Here is a 14,871-nt window from a genome sequence, read left to right on the forward strand (position 1 = left end):
ATATATGTGTCCATTGAACAAATATTTATTGCCAAAAATAAACGTTAAGTGTAACGCCACTAACCAATATAGCCTTAAATTAACTCATTGGTAACTGCATGCTAGCAAAGAAACATTACTATTCTCAACATAAATTTAACTCGAATGACACCTAATCATAAAGAAAAGAAAAAAAAGAAGAAAAACCTTGATACTTGTAAGCAGCACTGCACTTTCGGTTCGTCTTAGTCCAATTTCATCACCGATGTGCAGGGTACGAAAACCTCTCTATTAAACAAGCCTCATCTAAGACATATTTTGTGCTTGAAGGGTTGACCGCCACAACAGAGATTAAGAAATCCAAGTACGTGTTACAACAGTTGTGACATATTACTAGATAAATGAAAATGAATATTTTTATGTATATAATTGGTTTGGTCTCACAAATGGAGCTGGGCGCGGACGCTGCTTCACTATGCGGTTCATGAGTTTAGTTGGAGACACACTGAAACTGGCCACATTCACATTTTTTGTAGTCACCGCCAGTCAGCCTGTCATTCAACACGAACCGTTGAAAACCCCATCTGTCGCATATAGCTCATCATAAACCTGCAGGGCAGGCAGCTAGACCTTAGCCAACCTCTTGCCTAAAGAAGAGACATAAATTGGGTCAACGGAAGACTCTGTAGCTTTACTAGGAGACCCAACCGACTGTTCTTAGGCTGAACGAAAGCTAAGGTGAGAAATTAATACAACGCCATTTACATAACATGGAACCTCGTGAGCAAAACTATATGGACCGCAGGCTTGCCGATAAAACTCAGTTTGTTCGTAATTCAGCATCACCAACTGGAATGGACGAGCGCACTAGAAGGTTCGAAATGACAAATTAGTACTGCAGCGCTTATCATCGGGTTACATTCAAAGGTGGATATGAAAATCGACTCTATCGCAGAATCTTTACACCTGTACACTTTTGCTCAGGGGAGTACATCACATCTGTCGGTCTTGTTCATCATTTTCTGCGAAAGAACATTCTCGTGACGAAAACTTTAGGGCTATACAGGGAAATGCAACGTTTGCTAGCGCTTCATGCCTATTCGTGCAAGTCAACCACTGCAGTTACTTAGTTGTCCATTAACGCCGCAAACACCACTTCCACCTAACTTCCTCAATAAACTAAACCGCAACGTGAAGATATGGCCGTTTGTGAGAAAGCAACTGTGTACTAAGACCGAAATACAAATCAATGGGCAAGTTTAAACGAAGCCAGGAACACAATCTGCAGCGGCTTTCCCGAGCTTAGTTTTCTTCTCGGTTACTTTACACTCACATCAATCTCTATAAAAAGGTAACGTAACCATACTTTAGAAACACCAAACACTTATCCCCTTGCAAAGACCACAGGTTGGCCTAACAGATGGCGCCAAGAACTCCGCCGCTGCCGCCTGCAGCCAGCAAATCAAAGCCGTTTTATTAAAGATAGATGGTTGAACGCGACGCTTCCTCCCTTGCAAACTGAATCAAAATGAAAAGTTCAACGCCAAAGACCACGCAACGAACCGATACGAAACATATGTGCTTTTATTGATTGTTTAGGATTGTAATTTTTGATTTTTGAAGTTGAATGAAGACACATTTCGTTGAGTCGCATAGCATTTATTTTAGATAATGTAGCCGTTGATTATCCACACTGATTACCCACTTACACGCACGCCTCTACACTTGCATAGTATTGCCTTGTGATTTCTGTGGTAGACGCTCAGAGGCTCTGCCATTGCCGATACACGGGATCAGCCTTACGGGCACGATCGCGCTCACGCTAGCGTTGGCGTACAGCAGCCTCTTGTGCCATGCGCTGCACCCGCGGCCTACCCATGGTGACGGCCGGGAATGCATTGCGTGGCGTGCTTAATGCAAGGCAGATATGTACAGTTCGTCTGGGTGACGTGGCGCTCCAGTGCCCTATGTTCTTATCGGTACAATTGCGAATTTAAACTGTAGTGATCTACGTTCCATGCATCGTTGTAGTGTTCTATATGTCAGTAGTGTTCTATATGTCATGCACCGTTGTTATAGTGTGTGCGCAGATGCGCAGATAGTTTCATTGTGTAAGATGGCTTCCCTGCAATGCGTTTTCGGTGCTCACGGACGAATCAGTGAAACATAGAAAGCTTCCCTTTAATACTGCGTCATTCAGCAAACGAGTGTGCCATCCAAAAGAGCCGCATTTTTCTCCGAGTACCAACGGCACTTATTTTATTTATTTTATTTTTATTTACATCATACAGTTCCTTTATTATGCGAAGCGAGATTCTTGCGGCAACCGGTCGTCGCCCCGCCCTCACCTCTCTCATTCGCTTTCCTTCGACCTAGTTTCACGCGAGGAGCACAATACGGTAGCGATTCGGATACCCAGAAATCTTGTCGGGCGTGTAGCTCATATGGTAGAGCGCTCGCTTAGCAAGCGAGAGGTACTGGGATCGATACCCAGCACCTCGGCCACTTCTTTTTCTCCCGAATGCAATAAGACCACCAAATAGTTGTGAGCATTTCTGTATGTATATTTTATTTTTTGATACTGCCGCTTTACTGTGTTGTGAGAAAGCCCGATGTAGTAGCTCCGTTTTGCGCAGTCCGGGTGAAATGCAAAATGGCGCGTTGTATTGAACTCACCAAAAAATCTTTCTGCTTTTTTGTGCGCTTTGACAAAGGTAACGTTCACATAAGCGCGGTTATGCAAGTAGTTCGCAGTGGTTATGATGCTGCATGCATTATAAAATTTCATCCAGAGATTTTTTTTTCAAGCGCCGGTCAGATATTGTAAAAACGCATCAAAGAGTTGAGCGCATCCTTCGCCTCCCCCCCCCCTCCCCCGAACGCATTCACTGCCATACTATTTACTTGGCGACATTGTGTGATTAGAAGTTATTCTCTTTAAGGGGCACCTATCTTTTAACGACGGCTGGTTACAAAATAGACACACTGTTGCCCTTACTCAGCGCCTAACTCAGTGCAGGGCTGTCTAACTCGACGCAACAACAACGATAACAACGGTTCAACGAAAAGCAAGACAACGTCAAAGACTTCACGAAGGGAATTAAACGACGACGGCGACATGACAGCGCCATATCAATGACTATATTTAGAGGATAAAAAGCTTTATTTGCTGTTGGTGGTGGCATGTAGGTAGCGAGGTTAGGTCCGCTACAACAATGTGTGAGTCGGTAAGTGAAAAGACCTGAGAACCATTCAAACCAGTGGAAAGAGCAGAAGAAAAGCTATTTTTTTAGTTTTCGTCTTCTAACCTCGCAGCTCGCAGCACGAGGCACGAGACAGGCTTGCAGGAACGCGCCATATTCAAAAGGCAGCCCGGAAGATGACGATGGCTTCAAGAGTAGCAACAGGAGCGTACAATATCACTGCATTATTAGATAAGGAGTCGTAAAGTTTTTTTGCGGCCTATAACTGATCCTTCAGAAACACATGGTGTTGCAGACACGCATGCAGATGATCCTTTCTTGTTGTTATTTTTTTTTCAGGTCTCTTTGCAGGTCGAGCACGACCACGGAAAGTGTTAAATGTCTCCTGCCTCGTCGCACGCCATACAATTCAGAGAATCGATACGCCCGTCTTAAATAACCATGCTAGTGTACTACAGATTCTGTCCTTATTCGATATAGAATTGACGAAATCTCTTGGTTATACGAACAAAGAATGACCCAAAGTGTTTTCGAATGTCAGATTTTAACTTGATTACTCTTTGGGGCCTAGACATTAGGAGGATGATAGCACCACTACGTATGCAAGAGCATCAGCTTCTTCGTTGCCAGAAATACCAATGCGTGAGGGAATCCACTGAAACTTTACTGTTAAGCCATTATTGCCGAGTTCTTTCAGGAGGACTAGTGGTTTGCATGGGAACATGATTGACTGTAGACCATAGTAGTGTTGTTGCAACGCGGCCTTTGAGTCCCTAAGGAGAACCACATTCTGTGGAGGAAGAGTTTTTAGTTTGCGCAGAGCAGCAGCTGTTGCCATGCCTTGCACAACTGTCGACGAGACTATGCAGTCCAGCCAGCCCGACCACGTATACCTCAGACAGGGAATATAGAATGCAGTGGCGCAGCGGTGTTCGTCTACTTTGACAGAACCATATGTATATACTTGTAGGTGACTCGGGCAAGTCGTGTTCAAATGTTCCAGAATTAGTGACTTGGCTGCTGCAGATGGCATGCGGCCCTTTCACTGCAATCACCGTGCACTTTAGCTTCATTTGATATCTTCAAATGTCCAGGGCAGTTCTATCTTTTCCCTCTGTGTGGAGCAGCGCAATCCTAATACTCGAAGCATGTTCAGTGCTGCATAAAAATGTGAGCGCGGCCTGTTATAAATACGTCTTAAGAGGGCTTTGCTAGGCGGAGATTCACTCAAACGTAGTAGCTGGGTCATGAGAGTTTGGAAAGCCTGAAGTCGCAGAGGGTGGGACTCAGCTTGGTAGAGCACTTTCTTGTTCGACGCTGACTGAAGGACTCCCAGGCCGCGTCGAAGACCTTTTCTGTGTATGGCTTTTAAGCGCTTGTATTGATTATCGCATGGTAACGTCAGTGCTAGTTGTTATAGGATCTGACAGGCAACCAACGCTGTATGTAGCCGTAGCATCGATGTCGGGTATTAGCCCTAGCGTATGCCATGGACTCGTTTGAGCACATGCGCCTATGTGACTTTGACGCCAAAACGTGGTCAACAACGCGGCGTCAGATTATCCGACAGTCTAAGGTAATGCCAAGAAGTAGGACGTTGGTGACTTTTCGAATATGGTATCCGTCCAAGCTCAGCCTCAAGCTTGCAGATTTTTTTTAATTCCAGGAAATAGTATGAATGATCATTTCTCTGCTGATAGTGCTAAGCCAAGCGTTCCCAAGTAGGCCTGGATGGCATTGACTGCCTCTCGGATTTATGGAGGCGCGAGATCGGTGTTGAAATGACCTTACCTAGTCCTTTTGCACAAGGGGGGGGGGGGGGGGCGCACCATAAAGTCTGCCCCTATTTTGTATTAGCCAAAATCAGGTACATAGAAGTAATTACAAATATACGTACCATTCTACGTGCCTTATTTTTCCGGGTTGTCTCCACACCGGATCCGAGATTTTCCACATCGTGACACTAAATTGGAGATTCCCCTGTGGTAGAATTCGTTTGGCTGACTGTGGAACCGCCATTGAAGTGCTGTCTTGGCTTCACGGCCTTTCGCGAACTCAATACACCACCACCTGATACTTCTCCAAGCGAGACATCTTTCCGGAACAGATGGGCTGGATTACCTGTGGATTCTGATGGGAGTGCGGCCATTGCTCCATCTGGTTAATGCGGCTTGTGTGCGCACCAACTCTGCTCAGGATGGCGAAGGAGGCGGCTATCGCCCTGGCCGTACACAGCGCACATTCTCCCCTCTTCATCTTCTCGGACTCGCGTAGGGACGTTAGGTCCTTTTCGGCGGCGCGCGTATCGAACGGGCGAATGGGATTGCGATAAACACGCTCACAAATTTCCGGCAAATCGGCGCGGAAGCATATTACCACATTTCATGATTCCCGGCCCACCTGAGGGGCTCGGTCCAACTGCATGGCTGCAATCCCAACGAACGGTTTCACCGGCTGGCACGCGATTTCACGACCCGCGCAGCCGACTCCACTCCACGGTTCCTTAGCAGGATAGATCCAGACTTCCCGCAGTGGAGCCCCAAATGCGAAGCCGATTCATGCTCTTTCGACCACATGCTCTGGCTGTGCCCAGCCCTAGAAAACTCTACACTTCCCACCAAGGAACAGTTGGGAGGAATACCTCAGAAGCGACAAGCACCATATTCCAGCTCCAGGCAGTCCAGAGGGCCCACGACATAGCAACGGGACTTCGCCTCCCGGTGCCATCGTGGGTGGAGCCTCCGACTTGACCTGAGGGAGCCTTCGGCTCCCAAGGGCCACACTTTCTCAGGATCAAATAATGTTCTTGTCACCGTCACTTCCTTGCTCGTACGCCTTGGACGAGTGAAGCACAACCACCATCTTCAACAACTGACAGTAGCGTCGTGCCGCGGTGCTACCTCCATATAAGGCCGGGCTGGGTCCAAGAAAGGTGCACTTCTGGGAATAGATATATTGACTTCGCATTTACATTCGTAATTTGGCTAAAAAATGGGGGCAAAGAATTTCTGATTCGCCCTGGTTCTTTTTCAAGGCCGGCTGTTTCCGGTGGCCTGCGTTGGTTTCTTTGATGTGAACGGGAACCCCCCTCCACGTCCAGCTACTAGGTGGTGAACGGAAGCATATGATGCCGTAGAATCCTCGCTTTCTTGGACTTCAGCGTCCGAGCGCCGATTCAGGACTCATTCACGCATCGAACCTGGCAACCGCCTTTGTCAACTGATACTAGGGCGGCGGATTAGCTACTTAAGCACCCGTTCCACGGACTGCTGCCGGGGTGCGACATCGCTGTCTTCGTGAACTTAACTCGTCTTCTCACACAGGTTAGTTGCCGAAATTCAGCATCTTGCTACCGATGTTCTGACCGATGTGTAATAGCGGTGTCGTGCCGAGACAGCCTATTGAAGTGTTTAAAAAATTGTATTCGTTTACATGCTTTACCTACTCGTGATTGATTTTTACGGATTGCTTTTACTCCTCTATGGAGGAGGAGAAAGGAGGAATAGACGGAAAGACAGGGAGTTTAGCCAGTTCTCAGACTGGCTGGCTACCCCATGCATAATAAAGGGAGCAAGGGGAATAAAAGATAATAGTAAAGAGATGTAAAAAATGTAAAGAAGAGCACACAAAAAATGGAGAATACGGCACTGCTTAAAGTCTGTCTCTGAGACCAGCTCTCCGCAAAAAAAGCAACAACGGTTTTAAAGCCTTCTGTGATGAGAACGGTCTCGGCCAATGTCCCAGGACCTTTTCCTCTGACAAATGGCGTTTATCAAGTTATCTAACACTCTTGAAAGTTCTTTCCTGGGCGCATTGAAGCGTTGAAGCGTTGAAGCGGATTGTTTCCTCACAGCTACAATTGTGGCATGTAAGACTGTTGGCCATCCCGATCCGAAATGAGTAGGCGTTTGTGAAGGTCACGCCAAGCCACAAGCGGCACAGAAGCGTCTCCTCAACTGTAGATATTCCTGACGGAAGAGGGAGCTGTAGATATGGATCCAAGTTGTGGAAACGCGCGTTGGTAAATTCCTTTGAGTTCAACTGTGCTAGTGTAAGTTCACGCGCGAGCGAACAAAGCCTTGTTGCTGCGTCTGTTCTGGATAGGGGTATACCAGCACAGTGGAGACCATCATGAGCAGATCGGTTGGCCTCATCTGCACGGTCGTTTCCGTAGATCCCGCAACGGCCCGGTATGATACGCTATGTCGTGCTTTTTTTGCTCTATTGCGTGATGATGAAGAAGTGTTATGTCAGCGACTAATCGTTCATTCGGTCCATCATGAAATGGCGACGCTTCTGGGGTACAAATGGCTACCGGGGTACAAACACGAGCAGTATCCGCTTGTTTACACAACCACAGCTCACCGAGATCAAAAGCCGGCATAGCACACCACCACTACTGCAAGGATTTCCGCCACTAGAACAAACGCTACAATAATAAAGCACGGCTGGCGTGGCCCAGACACCGCCAAACATTTAACGCGCCCTAAACGATTCGCTCCCTACGCACGTAGGAGCTGCGCTCGGCAAGGGCCCTGCGCGCGGTCCCGAAGATCACAGAGCCACGCTCAGCGGAGACGAGTGCCTCAAAAGTCCCTAAGCGATCATGTCCAGGCACCTAGGAGCTGCACGATGACCATGACATCACGTGTTAAGCGGAAGTCACGTGACCCGCAGTGCCACGCCCCCGCTGTACCTACTTAAAGTCCCGGCCTGGGGAGGAGAGAAATCTGAAGACAATTGAGGAGGAAAGCGCGCGCGCGGAGGAGAGTGTCCCTACTTTGAAGATCAAGGGGCTTTCTCTGTTGCTGAAACCCCTTGATAATTGGAAAGTAGCGACACTCTCCTCCCCGCCGCGCTTTCCTCCTCAATTCTCCTCGCCCGCCGGCTGCGCGCCCTGCTCACAGCCCGCTTTTGCGCCTTGGCTTCCGCGGACGGGCCGCAGAATTCGATGGAGGCGCATTATTTTGGGCCAGTTGCGCGCCGCAGTGGCGTAGAAAATTTTGAAAATTGGTGACAACAGCATGGAGAATGCTGAAGGCAACGTTTATGAGGAGGTTGGTTTCATCTTAAAGCCGTATGAATGACACACACTGATGTAAAAGGAGCTTTGAGGCGAGTTCTATACTCCAGTTATTTTTTCTGCCACATGATACGCTGCTTTACTTTGTGCATCTGATCTCGTATTGATTGTGGCTAATTCGCTCTGTGTTTGGCAGTTTTTTCTTGCATGTGCGCGCATGTGCACCGCAGGTATTATAATCGGCGTTCCTTCTTATGACGAATTACTGCCGAGTGCATCGTCCGTGCATGTGTTTGTCTCATTGTCAAAGTAGCTTTTGCGCTGTGGTTTCTGCATTGAATAGGACGGTTGCGCAATTTCAGTGCGATGAAGCGATGCCGGCAACCACTCATCGCCCACAATAACAGAAGCTGAGGAAAGATATTTACAAATTATTCTTTAGGCGTCCGTGTCAATGAAGATTAAAAATACTCAGTATACCTATGGGAGAAGGCATTCTATATGTTTAAGCAAAGGAAACGCCTTGGGATAAGGTATTTTGATAGTTCACACCGACATACTGTTGAATCATGTAGTAGGATAGTTAATTGTGATTTTGATTAGCGGAGGGGGGGGGGGGGGCTATTGCCGACGCATTGTAGATTGCCGGCAAGCATGTGGTGGCGACAGGCTCTGCATAAAGGCTCTCTGGGCTCTCGCCCGCCTCTCCCTTAACAGTGTCGACAACAGCGTTTAGCCGTTCCGTCACGTAGCCCGCGTGTTGACAGCGGTTGTGTGCGGCCACACAAACAACGCGGACAGCTGTTGTCGACGGCGGCGGCGTTTTTCCCGCGTTCGCACCGAACACGTGCGGCGTTGGTGACGTGTTTATGAAGAACGTGCCAACCTTTGCCGTACACTCTATGGCTATGTAACGTAGCGACCATAAGGCCATGGTGCCTGCGCTCAGTAAATTAATGAAAGCCGCCCGGTCGTCTATATTTCTCATTCTTTAATAGTTCAAATAACCAATTACACCATCACATCTTAATAGTGATAATTGTAAATACATAATTCCCACCATAGTACAGCTTCGCTGCTCTTCCATCTCCACCCCAGAGGAAGGGCTGACAGTTTTTTTTTTTCTCGTCTGGCACTACCTGCTTTGACGAACTTTGCTTAGCTGTTTAGACTTTTCAGTCAAGAAAGAGTATTATTAATGTTCCCTCTGGACGCTCATTCCAGTGTGTCAAAGCTCTTTTTTCTTTTTTGGTGCGCGAAATGCGCGAAATCAAAAGCTTCCTTTATATTCTTTTAATCTGAAAAATATTTACCCAAAATGTGTACCATAACAACCCTTGAAGAGTTTTAAAACAGCCCTGAACCACTTTTTATCGAAGTGGAGAAAGACATTTGAAGTGAAAATTATCTATTTCCGAAATAGTTTTCGCAAAAAGTACTTCAGGCAAAAGCGGAGTTATTCGCAATCAAACACGGCCTCCACTGTGCTCCCTTCCCCCCTTCAATGCCTTGCACTGCGAACGCTAAGGTGAGGTGGGGCGTGGCAACAACACTCCGCCTTCTAAATGTCGCCGCGGCGCGCAGTTCAAATTTCATTTTGGACTTCCGATTTAGGTGCCTACGACGCGCTAAACGTAAGCCAAACGCGGTTGTCCTCAGCGAACCGCAGTGGTCTTGTGGCAGCCAGTGGACTCGTGGCGGCACCCCGCGGCCGCCGCGGTGTAGCCGACCGCAGCGACCAATAGCAGCCGCGTATGGGAATGTGCTTTATTACGAAATAAAGCACATAGAACAGAGTGAGGATCATGGCGTCTTTTGAGACAACAGCGTTTGAGAGAAAGGTGACTTCGCTGCTCCGCTTGCGAGCTCGACGCACCGCGTACGACAGCAAAACTTGGCTGAGATGTTCACAGAAGTGTGTTCTACCCGCGGACTATGTTATTTCACCAAGCCCGAGCGGTGGTTCAGGGCCCCTTTAAAGCGCATTGCTTTCTTGCTTTCTTCGCTCTTTCGAACGTGTACGCATTAGGTAGATGGTGGTTAGACAGCTCGTACTTGGGTGAGGGAAAGCGACAAAACACATCGAGTGAAAGGGCACGTGCTCTCGGGCAAACTATGTGCAAAAAAGTGATCGTGGGAGTAAAGCGGGGGGAGAGAGGGGGGGGGGGCGAGTCGTCCGCGTGAACTCTCACGTAACCGAGTGCCGGTAGAGGCTGGAATTAGAGGCGGAGGGGGGGGGGGGGTGCACTGTCGCTCTTTAGCTCGCGTCAGCTATTTGTGTAGTTATGCTGCCAAGCTAGCATTTTGGTTTGGTGGCTTTTGTTCCCGGTTCCGAAAAGTGACGACGCCATACTGCGGCCGCTCTCTCCATGACACGTCGAACACTATTATTCGTCCAAACGCGCAGTTTACTCTGCGTCCGTGTCTCCATAGACGTAATTCGTCACCACATTGTTTTTGCGGTCTTTGGTGAGTGTACCCTCGAACTAATTTTGGGGTGAGACTTCTTATCTTCTTCGGCCGATTCTACTACTTCTCGTCAGCATCTCATACACCTCGATGTCACCGGATGTTCTCTCCCTAACCATGAAGAATGCATTCGCCTCGTCACCTCCTTCGATTACATTCTTTCGCCATCTAGAGAAGAGATTATAAGTGTCAACCCCAGCAACATCGTGAATAGCGACGTACTCATTCTACCCTTCGACCATACCTTATCTTGAGAAATTCTGATTACGCCTGGCCTTATTCGCTTCTTTGAGGGGTCTGCATTGCTTACCGCCTTAAATAAAACTCCCGAACCGCGACTGTTGCCCTCGTGGATCAACTGGCACTTGCGCTGTTGACACTCATCCCGTTGCAATTGTCGCTCATTCGACAGCGCCACCTGAGTTAAGATCGCCTCCAAGCAATGCCTCTTTCACAGCATTGTCGGAAACCATAAGCGCTGACCTGACACCTGCCCAGAGTCAAGATCCTCCTCGACCTATGGATTAAACACCGTTCCTTGTTCGACGTCAGTTCGCCCGTCCTCTGTATGACTACCGTCGCTACTCACCGGATACAGACAGACACCTCCCGCATTGTTCACCGGCGCCCATATCGCGTATCTCTTACAGAGCGCAAAATCATCGAGGGCTACGTATCAGATATGCTTCGACGAACCCTGTTCGTCTTCGGTTGTTCTAGTAGAGAATAAAGACGATTCAGTGCGTTTTTGTGCCGATTACCGTGAACTAAACAATATCACGCGCAAAGATCTTTACCCCTATCTTTGCCTGTCCTCAGTGATATTTACCTCGCAAATAAACACCGCACTATTCAGACTTGTCATGATATCTCCTTAGTTGCTAAAGTGTGCAAATATGTAGAGGATTTTTTAGTTCTCATCGAATGTCCAGAGGATGTGTTTGAGCAGGCTACAGGAAAGTGTTAGATGTATTCAGGAAAAAACCTGTATCCGCTAGAGCTGACGCATGAGCTACCTTAAAATAACTGTTTAAGATTTTTGAAAGTCAAGCTGTGCTTGTCTAGCAGACATTCGGGCTGGTTATTCAAACCGAGGATCGGGAAACCACTTCTCTCTTTCAAGTCAGCACATTAAAAAATTTGTCAAAAGAGGAATCGTTATTGTGTGCCTCGTCAATGTCCTCAGAAGGTGAGGTGCACATTCTATGCAAATAAGTTTTGATGCTCAGGTTGATCGCTTGTTATCTACGGGATACACGAAGGCTTTAGTATCAGCTGTCGTGGAAAAATGTTTAGGCAAATCAAGCGGGGCAAAAACAGTCGTGCACCACGTCCACCAGTAGAAAAGAAAAAAAAACTTGCAGTACTTCCGTATATACAAGATGTCTCATACAAATTGAAGAGGCTAGGGCAACGCGTTGGTGTTGCGGTGTTTTTTTTTTTTCGCTCCGGAAAAACTATCGAAGCTTTGCAAGTTTGGTTCACAAACCAGGCGTGGTCGCTGTTCTGTGAAACACAGGAACGGTTTAGCGTCCTGCACCACTAGCGTGGTGCATGTGATAATCTCTCCTGTAGAGAAAAGTACGTGGGACAGACTGGCAGGTGCCTAAATGATCGTCTCTGGGAGCACCATAACAATGTGTACAACACGGTACAGGGTCATCTGGGCATTCATTGCCGTGATAATGGGTGTAAGCCTACTTTAAAAAAGCGAACTGCTGGCTAGACATAATAATTGACAGCTCACACGTGAAATCATTGAAGCAGGTTTCATCAGGAAATTTGATAGCTCGTGCGTCAGTTCTCCTCCGATTGCACTTTCATCTCGGGAAATCGCATATATTAACAAGATTTGAATGGCAAACAGCCAGTGTACATTGTCAGCATGTGGCTATCATTATCAGCATTGGACTTGATGCTCCAGTGTTTTGCTGATTATTCACATGTTGGCACATGGTAGTACCATATGTATTTATTCCTTCATATCGTCATGAATAAACTGTTGCAAGTCAGCGCTGTGTGCGTGTCTCTGTGTCATGTCCCTGTCTTTATTGCGCTGTATTTTTTTTTCCAATGAATCACCAACACGCCCAAGCTTCCACGCTAAATCTTTAGCCCCTGCCACGGATCGACGATGCACTACGATGCACTAGATTCCATACACGGCGCCGAATATTTTTCTAGCCTTGACCTTAGATCCTTGAAGGTCAGAGCCTTGACCTTCGCCGTCGACTGCGTCAAAAAGACCTGCGCAGTTTTCTCGGACTTGGTTCTTACTTCCGGCGCTTCATACGCAACTTCGCTGGGCTTGCGTCCCCGCTCCATCAACTCCTCGCAAGTAACGCGCCCTTCGTTTGGTTCGACGAATGTGAACGCGCTTTGTTGGCTTTGAATCAAGCCCTAACGTCAGACCTGGTGCTGTGCCACTTCGATCCGACCACGCCCACCATCTTTCACACTGACGCTAGCAGTCATGGACTCGGTGCCGTTCTACTGCAACGTGACAACACCTTCCGCGAACGAATAATTGCTTACACTAGTCGTACTCGAACCGCTGCAGAGAAGAATTACACCACAACCGAGCAAGACAATTATTTAGCCAATATCTCCACGGCCGTCATTTTACAGTCGTTACCGACCATAACGCACTGTGCTGGTTTTCATCGCTAAAAGAACTTATCGGGTTGCCTCGGGTCGCTGGGTCTTTCGCTTACAAGAGTACGATTTCGATGTCACCTGACAGGTCTGGCAAGAAACATCAGGACGCCGATGCTCTATCTCGCTACCCTCTGCCGAACCATGATTACTCACCATCGCCTCTTCGTACTAGCGTACGTCCCGGAACCATGATTACTCACCTTCGCCTCTTCCTACTAGCGTACATCCTGACTCCGCTTCATCGGCTTTACCAATGGCAGCACTCGATTGGCTAAGACGCGACAGCCCACATGTCCTTGTGTCACACCAACATGTCGACCCATACTGCAGAACTATTCTCGCGCTGTTGTATTCGCATAAATAACAGTCATGAGATTTTCCGCTTGCTATCGACCACCCGATAGTACATTAACATTTTGCAGTGAACTATTTGACTGTCTTAACCAAATCGTTGTTGAATGTCCAAAAGCACCAACATTATTGCTCGGTGATTTCCATTTCCCCTGCATTGACTGGGCTGTTGACTTCCCATCAGTGACTCTATCCTCATCTCAATGTTCAACCTTTCTTGATATATGTTCGGCATATGGCCTCAACCAGCTTGTTAAACAGCCTACCCGTGTCACTGCAATTTCTGCCAACATCCTTGACCTCGTCTTCACCACATCTCCTGATTCAATTGCTTCATTATCAATTATACCTGGTTTAAGCGATCATTCCGTGATCCATTTTGCAATCCCCTTACGCTCGCCCCAGCGTCTAAAATACTGTAAGAAAATTCGTGACTACAGTAGAGCAGATTTTTCCTCGATCAATAACTAGTTAGAAAGTTTTGCCGACTTCTTTCTTCCAGAGTTCTGGGAAAGGTCTATAGCAGAAAACTGGCTCCTTTTCAAAAACAAGGTTGTGTGAGGAAGAAGATTGGCACGCTGAACAGCCCCGTTGCCACCGTGTGGCTCGTACCCAGTTCGCTCTCTGGCTACGCCCTACCTGCTGGTGCTGCGTTTCTCGCTGCCGCGCTACGACCCAAATAAACCCCCCTTTACAATTGGTGGAAGTGCTGGGGTACGACCGGAAATCTGGAAATCCGGACACTACCGGAAATCCGGTCTTCATTATGCCGGAAGAAGGACCACCGCAACCACAACCCGCTGCCTCGGTGCCTACCTTGGTCTGCCCTGGCCCGTTACGTCAACGCGACCCACCCATCTTCAGTGGCACAGAAGATCATGGTGTAGAAGACTTACTCGCTGAATACAACCGGGTGAGAACCCACAACCAGTGGGACGACATCCAAAAACGGAATTACGTATCGTTTTACTTGAGCGGTGTCGCCAGCGTGTGGAACCAAAGCCACGAACGTGATCTCACGACGTGGGCGGCCTTCAAAGCCAGCGTAACGGAGGTATTCGGGCGCCCCGCCGTTCGCAAGCTTCGCGCCGAGCAACGTTTGCGTGGTCGTGCACAACAGAGCGGGGAGACATTTACCAGTTACATAGAAGATGTTGTCGACCTCTGTAACCGCGTTGACGCCGCAAT

The sequence above is a fragment of the Dermacentor silvarum genome, chromosome 8 (genome assembly GCF_013339745.2).
Source record: "Dermacentor silvarum isolate Dsil-2018 chromosome 8, BIME_Dsil_1.4, whole genome shotgun sequence".
Lineage (NCBI taxonomy): Eukaryota > Metazoa > Arthropoda > Arachnida > Ixodida > Ixodidae > Dermacentor > Dermacentor silvarum.